We start from the raw sequence: 19,887 nt of genomic DNA on the forward strand, positions 1-19,887 counted from the left end.
AAGCTCCAGTTCTGCATGATATCACTGAAGACAGGACTCCTTAAATGTCTTTGGAGAGAGTAGTGTTCAGTGAAGCCATGTTGCTAAATGAAATTGCCAGTGAGCTTCAAAACAGTCTGCGTGCTAGCTTTAGGCTTTTTTAAAAATTAAGAACATGATCAAATTTTATAATTAGAAGTTGAGTCATCTACATTTGTAAAGAGATGTCCTGAGCTCTGGATAACCAGAGAAAACAAATGACATTTTAGGTATTGCCAATTTTGAAATAATACAAGGTATGAGTATAGAATTGGGATCTTTATTAAAAAATAGTTTACTATAAGTTTCTCAATTTCTATAGGGTTTTGTTCATTTTTGATCAATGAGTCCAAGGACTTAACTTCTTGATTTCTTTGAATTTGACTCAAAGAAAGCACACACATCTATGCAAAATGGACTACATCAGAAATCGTAAGAAAAAAATTTAAATGTGCTCAGAAGGAAAGTTATAAAAGAAAAAGAGATTACCCAGCAACACACCCCCTACACACACACACACACACACACACACACACACAATCTCATTGGAGGAGAACCCTCACCTTCCTTACTCCTGCAACCCCCCCTCCCTGAAATGGTCCAGGCTCACCCCTCCTTCCTCAACAGTTGTGGAAACAATGAAGGAGGGGATAGAAGTCAAGCCTTGCAGACCAGTCCCTCCTCCTGGGTGACAGGTGAGCTTACCTGAGCCATCTGCATCTTGGTGTTCACCTTTACCCCCAGGAGGACCATGGCTAGGGCAGAAAAGATGCTCAGGGGAGGGAAAAAAAGAAAAACCAATGACACGTTTTGTGATTATTTGTCTTGACACAGCATCTTCAAAACCTGGATGGCAAAGGTGCCATTGGCCAGAAACAGAATCCATGATGCAGCATCTGAGGGCAAAGAAGAAAGAGAAATAGAATGAAATGGGGCTTAGTGGTGTCTCTGTTGTGTTTTCATTTGTCTTGCAAACTGAGAAACTATATTAGTGCCTTCAAAAACTATGGGAGTAGATTCTGCATGTGAGGAAGGGAACGGTCCCTGTAGAACAGCACACTGCCAAGGCAAGGAAGAGCAGAAAGGCATGCAGAAAGAATAGAAGGTGACAGGTGAAAGATACAGCATGGAGGTGGTAGGTGAAGCCAGAGGAGGTGGACTGAAAACACCAGTGGGCAGCTCAATGCAGTGAGACTGTCTCTCACCAGTAGCTGATCTTGAACCCTGGGAAACATTCTTGACTCCTTCTTATTTCTCTCAAGTACTCCCAAATACATTTTCTAGACCTGCCTTTAGACCCCTTCAAAATTTTTCTACCACTCTCCACTTCTCCAGGTCCTGTGACCCTGTGCCTATTCCAAACCACCTGGCTCTTCTGCAGAGTCTCTGACCTCCCTGCTGCTGTGCTCTCCATTATAGTCAGCCCTTGCTCACTAAGATGCAAATTAAGTTGGCTGGGGAGCCTCATGGTCTTCTCCATCAGGACGCCAGATGGACAGATATGTAGCATCGTAAGAGGGAAGTATTATTTTGATCCTATGACCCCTCCCTTAAGTCTCCAGTAGCCTTGGGGATAAGCTCCAAAAAGCCTTTTCTAAATGGCTTCCCATCTGCCTGATCCCATTCTTTGTTCCAGCCTCCCAGCTCTCACAGCCTCCATGTCTATCCTCCCTGATGCCCCAGTCACCTCTGAGCCTTGTCAAACACTCTTATCCAATTATAAAGACTCCCCACTGTCACTAGGCTCCAATCACTCACTCTTCCCTCCTAAGCTTTCCACTAGGAGGCCTCTGATGTCCTATTATTGAGTCCCACGTCCCCAACCCTGATTCATAACTCCTTATTGTAATTCCTCCTCTCATCCTTTGTTGAACCCACAAGACTGCCTGTTCTCTGAAGGTGAGGTGCCTGGCATCCTGATTCTAAGCACTGGAAGCATGCTCAGGAAAAACAAGAGCTCCATCAATTCAGGGCACATTAGGGAAAAGCCTCAGATGAATAATGAGTGCTGGGATTTTGAACTAGATACTTGAGATTTTAAAAGCACAGAGAAGAGGTAAGGCTGAAGTCATGCTGTGACTCTCTGAGGAGAGAGGAGGGGTGAGAAAATAGGGCCAATAGTTGGGAGTGGTGTTGGAGCATGAACACTCACCAGGGTGAAGGCCATGGCCAGCAGGGGCAGGCAAGAGGCAAGCAGAGAAGCCAGGAGTCTGTGCAGTGTCTTTGTCTTGTTGGAATTACGCTGCCCTTCTCTGAGACCAGCCCTGATCAAGGTCCAGCTGGACCACTGACAGCTGTGATTGCCCAAGGAGCTATTTCTGTAAACACAGTGTGGCACCAACTTCTGGGGTTCTCTTTTTTTGTCTTTTCAGTTTCTGGTTCCTGTGACAGCCTGGGATTTGCAAAACTTGCCTCTCTTGGTGCCCTGCCACTCCTGGGCCTGGTTATAAAAGCACTCACCTGCCACCTTCCACACAGCCCCTAACTCAGGTCTCATTACTGTTAGCCTGGATTCTGACCTCTGAATCACAGGAACAGGAACTTGCAGCTGTGCCAATTTCAGGTCCACTCTGGGGTCTCTGCACTCCCAGAGACCTTTTATGAGCCATGTTTGGCTGTGGGATTTCCAGTCTGCAGGGCACTGCCCCAGGGAGGACATTCAGTGTAACTTGGGTCAAGGTCGGGAAAGGGTCTCCTCTCTACCCAGGGATGGGTCACTATCATCTGCTCACTCCACTTTTTCACCTCTTCCAATGAGCAGTATACACTAGAACACCACGCCAGATTCAGGGTTGGCCACTCTTGTTGGGCACCACATGCTGTGTATAAAGATTTGGAAACTGAAAAGTGCTCTGAAACTGACAACCAAAGGCAGATGGCAAGGTCCCTTGGGGCATTGGCTGGGAAAACACAATGTGGGCTGGGGCAGGGCATAGAAGTTAGAACTCTGGGCTTTCCTACTTTTAGAAAGTAAAGGCAGAATGACAGGCTAGAATTTTAGGGGAGGAAAGTCTTGTAAGTCTGTATTCTGAGTCCCTGCCTCACACAAAGGAGGGATTCAGTGAGATGGAATGTGTTTGTTCTCCTTATGTGCTGTGATATTATGAATTAAACCTAGGGCCTTATGAATATTAGAAAAGTATTTACCACTGAGCAGTTTTTATTTTATATTCAGATAAGTTCTTGCTAAGTTGCCCAGGCTGGCCTCCAACTTGTGATCCTCCTGCCTTAGTCTTCTGGGGAGCTGGGCTCATAGGCATGTGCCATCATGCTAAGTAGAATTTTTAAAAAAATCAATTTAATTCTAACATGAAAATACTATGTTCATGGTCATTTCAATATGATGATCTCAATAGATACAGAAAAACATTAAAAAATCGGACATTGATTTTTTTTTAATAATGCAAAGCCCTCAGCAAACTAGAAAAAGATGATTACTTCCTCACCTTAATAGAGGAAATCTACAAAAAAAAAGCAAAAGACAACGAAAATATTACAGCTAACATATTTAGTGGTGAAAGGCTGAATAATTTCACTCTATGAACAAGGCCAAAGGAAGGATTTCTGTTCTCATAATTCCTTTTCAGTATTGTAGTGTAAGATTTAACCAATTCAATGAAGCAAGAAAAAGAAAGGCATCCAATTGTGCAGCAAAAACTAAAATTGACTTTTTTCATGCATAACATGACCAAACATGTAGAAAATTCTAATAAATATTCAAGAAGCTACTGAAACTACTATTTAACAAAATTTCATTAAAGGCAATAGTCTGCATAAAAATCAATTATATATCTATGTATACACAATGAAACTGAAAATATTTTTTAAAAAATAACTTTCTCTAGAATTAGTGTGAAATACTTAGAAATAAATTTGTTGAAATATATGTAAAACCTGTACACTGAAAACTACAATCAGCTTTCAGAGAAAGGATTTAAAAAATGGGAGGATGTACTCATTGATTGCAAGATTCAATATTGTTAACATATCAATTCTCCCTAAATTAATCTGTTCACGAATGTAATTCCAATCAAAATCTCAGCAGCCTTTTTATAGAAATGTAGAAACTCATTCTAAAATTTACATGGAAATGCAAAGGACCTAGGATTATTCTATTTGAGCCACTTAGAAAATAAGTAAAAAGTTGAAAGCTTTAAACTATCTGATTTTAAGTCATAAAAATGCTTCAGTAATCAAGAACGTGGTACTAAAATTAAGGAGATATATAGATATCTACAAATATGTCTATATCTTATATACATGTGGAAGAGAATAGAGAGCCCAGATATAGACCCACACATGTACAATGAATTGAAAATAAATGCGCTAAGATAAATCTATGGGGAAAGTACAATCTATAATCTCTTCAATAGGTAGCCATGGGATAATTGGACGCAAATATGCAAAAATGTGTACCTCAATGTTTATTCCCTTTATGTAATTTTGATATCAAAAATTTACTACAAAAGAAAGCAGAGATCCAGGGGGCTGCGAATATTGTTCAGTTGGTAGAGTGCTCACCTCCATGAAAAAGGCCCTTTTTTCAATCCCAGCACCAAAAAGAAAGAAAAAAAAGAAGCAGCTAAAAAAAAATTGCATCGTTTTCAAAATAAAATATAAGAAAAAAATTTGAGTAACATTGAATATGTGAAAGAGATTTTAAACATGGTATCACAATTAAAGGATCAAATTATAAAATAAAAGCACAATATATTGGATTTTATTGAAACAAATCAAAACAAAACAAACACTCTTTGCTTTTCAAAAGCAAGTCATAGGCCAGGGCAAAGTACTTGTAAGATATATATTTGAAAAAGACTATTTTCATCTAGTGTATAAAACATATTACATAGTAAGAAAAAAACACCCCAAATTTGTGAAGTGGGCAGAAAGATGTGAACAGTCCCTACAACAAGGAACACACTAAAAAAATGTTCAACGTCATTAGTCATTGAAACCAATGATTAAAATGAAAAAGATTGTCCATACAGCTGGTGGAAATGTGAACTAGCACACTAACTGCTTTGGAAAACAGTTTCCTAAAATGATAAAAAATACACCTGATATAAAACCAAGCCATTTAACTTTAAGCTATGTACTAGAAAGGAGAGCATATGCCTACCCAAAGATTTGTAGAGAATAGTTCCTAAGTTTTACCTGTATAGCAAAAATTGAACAGAATTGATCAAGTCTCCCTCCTGCCTTGGTGAGTGAATGTCAATCAGCAGACAAAGGAATAAACAAACTGATATATCTGTGTGGCACAATAATACTCAACAAAAAATAAATAGTTGATTATTGATACACTCAATAACAAGGATAAGTCTCAAACTAAACTATCGTAGTCAATTTCCTGTCACTATATCATCACAATACACATTGGGTAATTGCTAAACAATACCAGTCTACTTGGCTCACAGTTCTGGGAGTGGGAGGTCCAAGAGGATGGTGCTGGCTTCTGGTGAGGGCCTTTGTGCTGCATCATAATATGACTAAGGGTAAGTGAGCACAAGGACAGGAAGGATCCTGAATTTACCCTTTTATCAGGAGTCTGCTCCCACACTGATAGCATTTATCCCTTCATGAGAGCATAGCCATGGCCTCTTAAAGTCCCTCCCTCTTAACACTGTTACAAATGTAGTTCAATTTCAATATGACAACTTGGTTGTTGCCACAGGTTTGTAATCCCAGCAGCTCCAAAAGTGAGGCAAGTGGATCCCAAATTCAAGACAGTTTCACCAATTTAGCAAAGCCTTAAGCAGCTTAATGAGGCTCTAAGCAACTTAGTGAGATCCTGTTTCAAAATAAAAACTAAAAGGGCTGAGATATGGCTCAGTGATAAAGTACCCCTGGGTTCAACCCCAATACCCCCAAAACAAAATAAATTAATATGAATGTTGGAAGAGACATTCAAATGATAGCATATGGCTGAGATAAAGAATCCAGCCCCCCTGCAAAAAAGAATAACATTGTATGATTTAATTATATAAAATTCCAATAATTTCAAATCAATCTGCAGTGACAGAAAGATCAATGACTGCTTGATGATTGGGCTCCAGAGAAGGATGGTGGGTTTATAAAGGGAAATAAAGAAATTTGGGGGACTTGTGGATCCATTCACTATCTTAACAGTAACATTGATTTCTTGGATGTAAAAATGTATCAAAATTCAGCCAATTTTATACATTAAGTATGTTTAATATCTTATGTGCTAATGCATTCAACAAAGCTGCTCTTAAAATCCCTCTGGCTCACTCCTTCTTTGCCATTTCATTGACACCACCTAGGTTGAGGCCCCCTCACTGTAACTCACCTCTGCTATACAGTTTTGTAATTTATGTGTGTGTGTGTGTATATATGTGTGTGTGTGTGTGTGTGTGTGTGTGTGTGTGTGTGTGTGTTATAAGGATCTAGCTTCACTTGACTATATTCACCTTGGTTATAACCACCATTTTGCTATCAGGTGACCCTGGCATGCATCCCAGACCCTATAGGACAAACCACATCATTAAGATAGCTGAGCAAATGGTGCTGGCCTCTGATGCCTGGATTATTTCTTAAAATGATGTTGTATATTTTAATAGTTTTTGAGAAAAGACTGGTGCATTCCAGTGGTCATGGCCTCTCTTTGTCTAGCTTAGCATTTCCCCCTTCCTCCTGCCTTGGGGTGCAGGGATTTGCCTGCACTGCTTCTGCCCCAAACATGCTTCTGTCTGTGAATCCTTACCCACCAATCAGACTAACTCTGCTGGCTCACATGATCCTTACCCACCAATCAGAAAGCACCCCATGCCAACTGACAAACCTTTCAACCATTAAACTGTCATAACTGTCAAACCATCCCTGGCTCTATAAATATGCAGAGCTGTTCCTCAATAAAAGGGCATTTTCTTTGATGACAAGCCTTGTTCATTCTTTCATTGGTGCCGAAACCTGGAAGGGGGAATTCCTCACTGCTCAAGGGCCCCCTCTCTCAAGGTTTGCCATCCTCCTCCACTTTTTCGAGCGCTGCTACTACTCACACAACACTGGCTCTTCAATAGGTGAGTTCCCCTTTCGGATATCCAACTTCAGTTGGGCTATGCAGGGGCTTTGACTGTGATCGTCCAGCAAACCTTTGATGCCCAATCTGGAGGAGAGAACGCACCCCACCACGACCTTCATGGTCATGGTGGACTCTCTGGAGCCTGGTTCATGAGCAGGAAGTACTGAGGGGTGGAAGAACAGGAACTCCTCTCTCTCTCTCTCTCTCAACCACCCTTGTCCCTCTCCTGACCTATGGGAGCCTCTTCTTCCCTCCCTGCAGACCGCCTCTTATTAAATTCTGCACACAAGATTGGCCTTACTATCAATTAGACAATCAAAGTCAATGGCCCCTAGGAGGATCCCTAGATCCTGCAATTCTCAGAGATCTGTTTAACTTCTGTGAGTACTCAAAAAAGTGGAAGGAGATCCCCTATGTTGAGCCTTTTTCTCTTCTTCATTCTCACCCCCACCTATCTGGCAGATGAACCCCCTTCCTACCGACCTCCTCTGTCAGCTCTGTCCAGCCCCTCAGGTGCTCCCCCTAACTTGGCTGACACCTTTTGTCCCCTCAAACTAGGTCCCCTCCCTAGTCCCACAAACCATGGCCACCTTAAGAGAGGTTGCTAGACCTGAAGGCATTATCTGGGTACATGTCCCGTTCTCTATGAATGACATCATACAACTCCGACCTCTAGGCATGGCAATCAATTGATGGACAGAGTCTTGGGTCCTTGTCCCTGCCTGTAATTATCAATAGACAGGAACCCAGGGTGATGTGGATTCAGGTGGATAGGCGTAAGGTTGACTTTCTCCTTGATACCGGGGCTACCTTTTCAGTCCTGACAGAATTCTGGGGGCAAACAGTGCCGTCCACCTCTCCTATTGTTGGAGTAGGAGGAAAGACCATCTATCCAAAAAAGACTCCCCATTACTCTGTTCCATAGACAACTTCCCACACAAGCTTACCTTTGGCTCTCCACTAACCATCTCATCTCCTCACCATCTAAAGGATTTCCTCACTTACAAGGGGCTACAGTCACTTCCTCCTTCCAGGGTTCTACCCCTCCTTGTCTCATTCCTTGAAAATCCCTCCATCTCTTTTAAGTCCTGCTCTCCATTAAACCTCCCTCCTCCCATCTTCTCCCCCACAAGATCCCTTCCACAAATGCCTGGAAATATTAGAGATGATTTTACCCTGCCCTACCACCATTTCTGAGAGACCCCTGCCCTCTTTGGACCTCCTCTGGTCCTCAGATGGTAGCTCCTTTATGTACAAAGGGTTTAAAGTGGTGGGGTATGCTGTCTTTTCCCTCTCATCTATCATAGAGGCAAAACCTCTCCCACCCAATACCACCAACAAGCTGAACTCATAGCTGCCACAAGGGCATTCGAACTAGTGAAGGGAAAAACCCTCTCCCTATATACAGATTCCAAATATGTCTTTCATATCCTGATCTCCCACACAAGCACTTGGAAAGAAAGGGGGCTATTGACCACCAGAGGGATGGCAGTCATTAATTCCACATTTATTTCTGGCCTACTACGAGTCTCCAGGCTGCCTTCACAACTGGGAATAATCCATTGCAAGAGCCATCAAACTGACTCCTCCCTTACTTCTATGGGGAATTCCAAAGCTGATCAAGTGGCTCGATCAGCCACACTATAGAGCTTTACCCACCAATCAGACTAGCCCTGCTGGCTCACATGATCCTATCCCACCAATCAGACTAACCCTGCTGGCTCACATGATCCTAACCCACCAATCAAACCAGCCCACTGGCTTACATGATCCTTACCCACCAATCAGAAAGCACCCCATGCCAACTGACAAACCATCCAACCATTAAACTGTCAAAACTGTCAATCAACCCCTAGCTCTCTAAATATACAGAGCTGTTCCTCAATAAATGGGCATTTTCTCTGATGACGAGCCTTGTTCGTTTTTTCAGTATTTTAAAACAGAAAGCAATGGACATTACATCTTAAACACCTAACAGAGATAAACATAATACTAAATGGCCAGCAATCTGGGAAAAATATTAATAATTTTAGACATTTTATTAACTTATTTATTTATTTGGAGGGGCAGTACCAGGGAGTGAACTCAATGGCACTTGGCCGCTGAGCCACATATCTAGCCCTACTGTTTTATTTGAGACAGGATCTCACTGAGTTGCTTAGTGTCTTCCTTTTGCTATGCCTGACTTTGAACTCAAAACCTCCTGCCTCATTTTCTGGAGCTACTGGGATTATAGGTGTGAGCTAGTGCTCCTGGCTAATTTTGCACATTCTGAATTTTATCATACCAACAAATTTAAATTAGATTTTTATGAGATGTCTACTTATAATAAATTCTACTTATGAGAGAATAATATGGTAATATATACTTATTGACTTATAAAATGAGAATTGAGAAAAATTACATTCACGAGAAACTGAATCAAGCCAGGGTCATCTGTTCATATGACTGTTGTCATTTGGATATGGAATGTTCCCCAAATGCTCATGTGTCTGTTGACTCCACTTGACCAATTTGCACCAGTTTTATTCATAATGATAGATTTAAGAGCACTACAAAACTTATTTTCTGGATGAAGTTTAAGATGCCTTGATTTGGGTAGGAGATTCTGTACTTGGAAAGTAAGAACTCTAAGTACCTTTCTACATTTTCTTTTCCTTTTAAAAATTATTTTCCAAAATTCCTCTTCAGTTTTATTCAAGGGAACATTTACTGTTGTACAATCATGCTCTGGTGGTCTAGTTGTTTACAGGATATTCAAAAATAAAGGGACTCTGAAAGGTTTTCATTGAGTATAACCTGCCATAATATGATGCAAACTATGCTTCTCTATGATAAATATACACTTATATTCCATGCAGCCTATACAATAATGTAATTAATCTAACACACTTGACCTTAATTTTTAACACTTCCATTGTTTAAAAATACACATAGGAAAAAAAAACCCTATATACTTACAATGCACATAGAGTGCTTTAATAACAACTTTTTTGTTTTGAATTCTTTACATATATGTTATTCTCATTTAGTACCCTCTTTAGCCAGAATCTCATAACTACTTCATTTTTGTGATAACATTTAATTTCCATATTTACATATACTGGCCCTGCTAAAATAGAATATAGCACCTTTCATATGATAGGAACCAACAAAGAAATTTTTATTTAACTTCCTCTTTACATTTTATGATAAGTAGCCAGTGGAAAATGCATTTATAGATCATTACTAAGAAAATTGTAAAGCTAATGACTGACTTGTTTCTGCCTATATGCAGTCTCTTTGTTTTATTAGCAATGGGCAAAGTTACTATTCTGTATTTAGTTGCATCCATACTACATATAATCAAATTATTAATTATTGCACTATAGCATGTAGAATATAATCACAAATCTTAAAAATTGTAAGGCCTAGTCAAAAGACTAATAATAAAAATGATTAATAAATAAGCAATGCAAGTATTATTGGCAGTTATTGAGAAAGTTCAAAGATTTACATCTGGTTATAAAAAATGGGAAAATGTCTTGAAGAAGATGACATTTGAGCAGAACTTTAAGGGCTAATGGCATTTAACTGTTTGGGTTGGAGGTAGAGAAATGCAATACCACCAGGCAAGGTATCCTAGCTGCAAGGGGGCTACATGGTAGTTCAAAGATATTCACCTGTCAAATCTGATTGTCATAAACACTGTATAAATTGGGAACACACATTAAAGAGCATGTGTCAAAGGACCATGCCTCTAACTCCTTGTGTTCCTAGTATCTATTGCAATGAAGAACATATGGTGAATGGTGAATGGTGAATGGCAATGATAGACAAAATTAAAATGTGCATTAAAGTTTTTTTCTTTTTTTATAGATGGACAAAATATCTTTATTGTATTTATTTTATTTTTTATGTGGTGTCGAGGGTCTAACCCAGTGCCTCGCATGTGTTAGTCAAGCGCTCTACCACTGAAACACACCTCCAGACTAAAATTGTTTTCTCTTTAAACTAGAATGGCAGTAACAGTATATACCAACATTTATTATTATTGAGGCATTCAGGCTAAGGCAGCTGTGTGACAAGTTTGAAGTTCCAGGAAAGCAGGAATTGCATGTGGAATGAGTGGGAAATGTGTTTGGGGCCATCTAAGGGAAAGTTTGTAAGCTATCAAATTGCCTCTGTACTGCACACATCCTAAGTACAACAGGGAATCAGGACAGCTTATTAGCCATGACCTAGTTCTATTGTACAAATGAGTGGGCAGTATGGGGCCAGCTCAGTGTGGTGCATCATGAGATCACAGTGGCAAGTGGTTCAGAAGGCTTAGGACACTGCCCTCATTTTTCTACTTGGTGTTCACCTAAAGGCTCATCCTTGTAAACTATAGAGGGAATTGGGAGACATGGAAAGATGGAATTCTCCATGGTGGGGAAGTACAACCCTTAGGGAGATGAGAACTGCCACAGAACAGAAGAGTGTTGGTTCTGTTATGCCTGATGAAGAAAAGGAAGCGGTGGTCAGCATGGAATGTTGGTGCACAAGATATACAGTCAAAGATTGTGTCAATATCTATAGCTGCTGCAGCCTCAGTGCCTTCTTCATTCACCACCACACTCTTGTGCAGAACTTTGGATAGACACAGGTCTGTCTCAGTTGGCATTGCAGAGAAATCAGCCTGGCCCTGTTGGAAGGCATCAACCATTCCCAAATGATGAAGCACAGACTCCATGTCATAATCCCCTTGCAGTTTAAATCTCAGAAGGAGAACTTCTAATTCAATATTCTGCAAAGAGGCTGCCTTGGTCCAGGCAATGAATTTCTCAAAAGTAAGGTTATTTTCCACCTGAAAGACCAGAATCACAGGTTCATATTCAGACTATGGCATGTATCTATGGACACACAGACATTTCCTTGAACATTCCATGTTGGCTGCCCACACAGGATGGGTAGCTCCTTCAGCTGCCTAGAAGCTTGTGAGGGCTCTGACTTGTCAACCACCCCATGTGCTATCCCGTATGTGATTTCCCTGCAGGAAGACTGTGGCTGCCCCTCCTTATCCATCCACCAGCAAACCATGTTTATTGTGAAAGTCATCTAGACAGGTCAATGGTGCTTTTCTAATTGTATTTATTGGTTTGAAGGATGCTTTAAGTTTTAACACAAAGAACTATTTCTGGCAAGCAAAAGAGACTGGGAAAAGGAAGATCTCTCAGTGTGAGCCGCTCCAGGAGGCCTAAGGTGGAATGAGGCACTGTTTGTGGAAACTCATCATCACAGGTAGGGACCTGGAGAGAGGGAAAGCCCATGGGAGCTGCTCTGCTCACAGAGGCCCTTTAGATCATCACAGTGCACAGCCACCCTTGAGAGGACAGTTGACTCTCTTGCAATAAGGATCATACCGCAAGAAACAAGGAGGTCAGGAATGGGCCATTTGGGCTTTGAGTTGGAGATACTGTGAAACAAAGAGCATGGGGTATACCTGATTCTTCCCACCAAAATTCTGAATTCAAAGGTGTGCAGCCCCTCCTGACTTACCACACTGAGGTCCATGTCCTCATGTGGAAGCAGGATGATCATGCTCATCATCTTGCCAGCGTAGGGCAGCTCCACCACCTTTGTCTGGGCCTCAATGTTGTAGATGAAGTTAAAATTGGCTTCCGGCCACATCATGTGAACGGGCCTTTCCTCCTCCTGAGAAGAAAGACAACATGAGCACAGCATTTATAACAGTATGAAAAGGAGAACGAAAACTCTCAACTCTGCTGTGTTCCAGCACTCTTAGAAATTAATAAATTGTTATCTGAAATATGCCTTATAAAGAAGGGGGAGTTTAATACATACAAGCTTCTTTATTGTATTACATTGTATTTTAAGGGATTAGAGAATTTAGCAAATATTCTAATATCTGTTTTAATTAAAGTTATAACTCACAGTTGACTAGGGCCTTTGCTACTCATGTTTAATGATACAATGCGGTGAATGCTGAATCAATAATAAGTTATGATTAACAATAATTCAAATGTGAGATTTTTTAAAAAATATATTTTTTAGTTGTAGTTGGACACAATATCTTCATTTTATTTATTTATTTATATGTAGTCCTGTGGATTGAACCTAGAGACTTGCACTACTAAGACTTGCACTATACCATTGAGCCACACTGGTTTGATGTTTGAACCAGTCCCTAAATTCGGATTCAGGAAGTGTGTTTTCACACTCCCTGTTTGCACCCTGCCTTGTGTCTGAAATATATATATATGCAGCTTCATTTGCTTTCTATGTAAGCAACTTGTGTCTATAGGAAGATATTTGTGACCAGAATGAGATTAAACCAATACATGTATGAGAGTTCATCAGAGGCATTTAGAGTGCTAATAGGATGTAAAACATAATAGACAGCAAGTATTATTTATTGCATCATTTTTTCAATGAGTTTATAATTCATTAAAAGAGATAATAAGTTTGAAATTATTATTAAACACTTATAATTTTTGAAAGTCTCTCTCTACCTGGTTTACTTTGAAAGCCATTTCTTCCGTGCATTAGTTGTCAAATGGCTTGTCCCACATTCCTTGGAAGTAGATGGCATTTACAAGAATAAGCCTGACCTGCTCATCAATCAAGTTCACTGGTAGTTACTATGGAATTTTACCTTTCAAGACAAGCACAAACTCCATCAGTTGGTTCTTCTGAATCCATGGTGAATAATCATGACACGATGTCTTGGAGATCCAAACATTCTGTTTTCAAAATGTGCTGAGTTTGGATGATAGGTATAAAAGTCAAAAATCCCAGCTATGAGTGGTATTCATGATGACAGACACTGGAATACCCACCAAGTTGATTATGGTGAAAGACTTCAAATTCACCGGAGGAAATCAGGTTGGGACCAAGCTGAAACTTGACACCCGGTTAGGAAAAAAGACAAGCAGCCAAGGAGAGAGGGGCTGGGTAGAAGCTGACATTACCTGCTGTGGGTAAGAACAGTGTCAGGTCTAAGGCCCTGTTGTCGGGCCCAGTTCTAACATTGTACAGCTACCTGGCAACATTCCTGAGGCAACCAGAATTGAATAGCTCCAGATCAGAGACATAGGAGGAGTTTCTGGAAACTACAGAAGAGATTTTATGATTGCACCCTCTTGGCACCTGGAATCCCTGGAACAGATAATGATTAGGGTAGGTGAATGTATGTCCTTCTTTCCCTGTATATCAAGTGATATGTTTCCAAGGAACTAAGAGTATCCCTGTCAATTAGCTGCCCCTTGAGGGCATAAAAATAAAAGGTTCCAAGAGGAAATACTGGAAGGAACTATCTGTAGTTTTTTTACTATCTTATATGTTAGCAAAAATAAGTATGTTTGTGTTGGTGTGTAAATGCCTGGATAGTTCAAACATCAAACCATTATTGATCTTGAGGACCAAGGTTAGAACTTGTCAAACTCTAAAACAGAAATGAGTATGTTTTAACCTCACAAGCGGCATGTTTTCAATCTGTGGAATGAATCAGCCCTGAGAGAGGCTCTGTAGTTGACTAATCAAATCTAGGCTTCTCAAGTCTGTGATGGGCACTTAAGTGAGAGATAGAAAAGAAGAAGTAGGAGAAGTCATCTTAACATGTAAAAGTGGGAGAAATGAAGTACAAACTGACCCCAGGAAGAAGAGGGCCAAGGTCATGACATGGGAAGATGTGGCCATTGATCTGTTCCCGTAGATGACAGTCACCTGCTGTGTGAACAATACAGGCCAGTGACATGTAAAGTATTACATTGGAAATCTGACCTATGAGTTTCTGTTGACACTTGCATTAGCCATTCTAGCCCTGGGAAAACAGACAGTATTAATTGTCTGGTTTTGAAAACCTGAGCATTGATCAGATCTTCTGTGAGCCACTAAGGTACACAGGCACCAAGAGGCTCAGCCAGGGAACCTTGCTTCCATGGTTCTGCAACACCAGTGACATTAGCAGTGAGGAGGAGAGGTAGAGGTGAGAAGCAAAGAGAACAGAGGTGGGGTGGGAGGAGAGTGAAATAACTTATAATTCTGACCTTTTGTTTCTTTGGAGATACAAGTATTTATATGCTCCCTGGACTTCTCTGTAGCTTCAGCAAAGGACAGCTGCTCCAGCTCCGAGTGGTAGAACTGAAGATAGGACTCCTTAAATGTCTTTGGAGAGAAATAATTCAGGTGGCCAGGTTGCTCAATAAAATGACAGTGAGCTTCAAAGAATTCTGAATGCTAGCTTTAGGCTATTCTTAAAATTAAAAACATGATCAAATCTTAAGCTACTTGATGGTGAAACATTTTAGTTTGTTAGGAGATATTTTTTTGAGCCTTGGAAAACTGGAGATAATAAATGAAATTTGAGACATTGCCTAAATTGAGATAATATAAGTTATGATTGTAGAATTGGGGTCTTTACCAAAAATAGTTTACTGTGAGTTTCTCAAGTTCTCTAGAATATTGTTCTGTTTTTTTTTTTTTTTGTTTGATTTTTCAGTACTGAGGATTGAGCTCAGGGCCTTGAGCATGCTAGGCAAATACTGTACCACTGAGCAATGTCCCAAGGCAGTTTTCCATTTTGTTTTTGAGACAAGGGTGTCACTAGGTTGCACAAGATGGCCTCTAACTCTCCATCCTCTTGCCACAGTTCCCAAATGTGTTATCCTGTCTGGTCTCTAGGGTCTCTCTTCTGGGTTGTATATTTCCAGGTATTTTAAATACCACTTTTTTTGTTCTGTTGACTCAACTTACTGAGAGGAAATCATAGGTCTTCTCTACAAAGAGCCTGTTGGCTGTTGTAAGCAAATACTTTGACCCAGGGTTGTTCACTTGATTGAGAATCATCTTGAAGCCCTTATGAATGTCTTCCTCTGTGTTTACAGACATTGCCTGTGAAGGAAAGCAAAATTCTCTCAACTAGGATCTTGGTCTCCAAAAGAATTTGTAAGCATTTTTTTTCTTCTCAAATACTGCATAAATTTATTCTTTGAGAGGAAGTTGATTCTAATTCAGAAGTGTCACTGGTGGGATAGGTGGAGAGTGGGGCCAGGAGCGTGCTGAGTAAAAGATACAGGTTTTGCACCTGCACAGAGATCTCTGCATAGTTTAAAGGTGAGTGAGAGAAAAAAAGTACAAGGGGCAAGAGAGATTCAGAAAAGGGACTATTCTTAAATCCTGCATCCCACACACACCATAAATTAGTCAGAAGTAGAGAATAACTTGCCTGTATTTATGTGCAAAAAGATGCAGTTCAAAATACTAAAGTAACTTGCCTCTATTTATTTACAAAAAAGATGCAGTTCAAAAAACTAAAAGTCCAAGAAAAATTTGGACAGGAATGCAATCATCATGATAATATTTAAAAGGAAATAAAAGTATAAAATGAGCAATAGGATTGATAAAAATAAATAAGTTCTTAAACCGTATCCTAGAGAGAGATATAATATATGTATATTATATGATATTTATATTTCAATAAAGATCATATTATGTCACAAGAAGAGTTTCATTGACTCTGAAATACACAAATGAAACAATTCATTCAACGACGTTAGTGATGGAAATAAAAAATCAACAACATTATAAATAAAACCAACAACATGGAAATCAACCTACTAACTAATTATTAAAAACAATTTCTAAAGAAATAACTCTCTATGTAACAATCAAATAACTAACATATTGTCTATTTTTTTCTTTAGGTTTGCTCAGTACTAGCTTTTGAGATTGTATAAATAAGTGACAGAGCAGCAAAACTTTGGGACTGAATCTTAAATGATAGTACTAAAAAAAGCTATAGAACTAACTTTTCTAGAATTTGTAAAATGACTTCCATTTCCCAACATAATTAAATTTAAACAACGTATATTTTCTCTGTCTTCCAGTTGGTCAGCATACCTGCTTTCTTGAGTAGATATTAGCCAGAAAATAACAAAAAAATAAAAAAAAAAAATAACAAGCTTTACAAGGCTTATCACCTTGTAAAGATGTACAACCAAATTATCAAACCTGTTGTATCAGCTGGACTGCTCTCTGCTGGATTATATAAGGCATTCAGCTAATAGGTCAATGTGACTTGGTCTGACAAGTTAATTCAACAGAAAAAAGTAAACATCTTATATCCCACACAAATTTTAGTTTCCTGAATAATTTACAACCAAAAGGAAAAACCTTTTAGTAAATTAATTTTTACCATGAAAGAAATTGGCAGAATGACAATTCTATAAGTCACCAATTTGAATCATTTTGGAAATTGGTAATGGATGTTTATGTAGTTTTGTCTTTTCATCTTTGGAGGCAGATCTGGAACAACAGTAATAATAGGCAGAAGCAACAGGCATAATGTAATGGCAATCTTTTGGTAATATTTGTGTATTAACATACTTATAATTTTGTTAGTCTATTCATTCCACAGATGTTTTCTTATGCATAAACATGAGTCACAGTGGACACATGCTGAGTAGCTCATATCTGTTAAGTCTCTTCTCACAATAAGCATTTGAAATTTTTAGAGACATTTCCTCTGTAAAAAACCATTTTGAGTAGCAAGTTGTTTTTCCTCTGTGGCTCATGCCCAGGCCTGAGACTTGCAGTACTGTAGGATCAGTTTACCATCACTGCCCAAACATCCCTCATCTGGGGGAGGAGCAAAGGACTGATTCCCATAAGTAAACAACTGTTCCAAGGCCACAAGTTTAAGGAACTTCTTGATGAGTCAATGAGTCCTTGCATGGTTCAGGTTCTCTTTACAACCCACGTTTTGTTTTCATTATAGGGATGACCCATAGCCTTTAGTAGGATGTCCATTTTTATCTTGTTGTCACTGGAAGGCTCCTCTCCCTGGAAAGACTGCAGCAGAAGATGGGGGCTCTGGAGTGGCTGTATCCTGAGTGACATCCATAAGTCCTTCATGCCAGCAGCAGCAGTTGAAGAGAGTTTCCACACCGATCTTGATGATTCTCAATAAGTTAAACAAAAAAAAATGTTTCTTCTCTTTTAAAGAATGATTCTAAGTAAATATTTAACATTACATTTAAATATGTGACTTATAATTTAGAAAATAATATGAATGTTCTATTACCAACCCAAATAACTTCATCAAAAATAGTCAAACACCATTAATTATTATAATGGTACAAAGGAAATAATGATATAACTGAATTCCCAATGCACAATGTTAGAAAAGAGCAAGAAAAAATCATAAGGAATTTAGGGAAAAATGCAAAATACTCAATGAGTCCAAGACTTGATCCTTTCAAAGAAAGCACAGATATCTACCCAACATAGACAGACATCAGCAATTTTAAGATAAAATAAAAAAAAATACTTACAAGGAAAGTTATAAATGAAAAAGGGATTACACAGTAACCTGTGCAAGCAACCACCACAACATCTCACTGGAGGAAACTCCTCACCTCTCTCCTTCCCTTCATTCTATACCCCCTCCCTAAAATGTTCCAGTCTCACCCCTCCTTCCTTGCAGTCCCTCCTTCTCAATGACAGGCAGGCTTACCTGAGCCATCTGGACCTTGGTATTGCCCTTTGCCCTGAGGAGGACCATGGCCAAGGCAGAGGAGATGCTCAGGGGAGAAAAAAAACACATTTTGTGAAGGTCTGTTTTGAAACAGCTTCTTCAAAACCTAGATGGCAAAGGTGCTATTTGCTTTTGAAAGAGAATCCATGATGCAGGGTCTGGGGGCAAAAAAGACAGAGAAACATAATGAAATGGGGCTGAGGACACTGTGTGTGGTCTCTGCTTGGCTTTCCTTTTTCTTGTGAATTCAGAAAATTTCTGAGTACCAGTGAAAGCCATGGGAGTAGATTAGATATTAGATATGTGTCTGTAGAACATCAAACTATCTAGGAAAGGAAGAGCAGAAAAGCATGCAGAGAAGAACAGAAATTGACAGGTCAAAGAAAGAAGAATGGATGACTAGTCAAAGCAAGAGCAAGGAGGTGCTACTTGTAGACAAAGAAAGAGGAGTGTATACACCATGGGGCAGCTGTATGCAGTGAGACCCTCTCTCACCAGCGACTGGCCTTAGATCCTTGAAAACCTCTCTGACAACATCCCATTTTTCAGAGATCCCCAAAACCCATGTCCAAGCCTGCCTTCAGCCCCCTCCCAAATTATTCTACCCCACTTCACTTCTCCATCCCCTGTAATCCTGTGCCTAGTACAGACCACATGTCTCCTCTGCAGAGCCTCCAATGTCCATGACCCTGAAATCCCCAGTACCATTATCCCCTGCTCACTAAAATTTGTAAATCAAGTGGGGTGGGGAGTCTAAGAACATGGGTTTCCCCCATCAGGACCCCAGATGGATAGACACACAGAATACTGAAAAAGAAGACGAAAGTGCTATCTTGATACCTTAAGCTCTCCCTTAAATCTCTAGTGGCCCTTGGGATAAGCTCAAAAATGCCTTTTCTAAATGACTTCCCATCTGCCTGGCCCCATCCCCTGCTCCAGCCTCCCACCTCTCACAGCCTTCACCTCTACCCACTCTGACCCTGCTAATCACCTCTGAGCCTTGGTAAACAGTGATATCTAAATTAAAAGGCTCCATACTTCATGCCTGTCACCAGGCTCCAATCACTCCCTACTCCCTCCTAAGCTCAGCACCAGGAGACCTCTGATGTCCTAATCTAAATCTCTCTCCTCTCCCACCCTGACTCATCTCTCCTTATTATAATTCCTTGCCTCATCCATTGTTGGATACATAAGACTGGCTGCTCTCTGCTGGAAAGGTGCCTGGAATTCTGATTCTAAGCACCTGCAAGTATGCTCAGAAAACAGCAAGAGCTCCATCAATTAGGGGGAAGTCTCAGATAAATAG

General features: G+C 39.9%; 2 pseudogenes; both read right to left on the minus strand.

Moving 5' to 3' along the window:
• Nucleotides 1–834: 834 nt before the first annotated feature.
• LOC113178086 (serpin B9-like) lies at nucleotides 835–18,729 on the minus strand (annotated as a pseudogene).
• On the minus strand, nucleotides 17,616–18,342 carry LOC144256638 (ubiquitin-like protein ATG12 pseudogene; annotated as a pseudogene).
• Nucleotides 18,730–19,887: the final 1,158 nt, after the last annotated feature.

The sequence above is a fragment of the Urocitellus parryii genome, chromosome 8 (genome assembly GCF_045843805.1).
Source record: "Urocitellus parryii isolate mUroPar1 chromosome 8, mUroPar1.hap1, whole genome shotgun sequence".
Classification (NCBI taxonomy): Eukaryota; Metazoa; Chordata; class Mammalia; order Rodentia; family Sciuridae; genus Urocitellus; species Urocitellus parryii.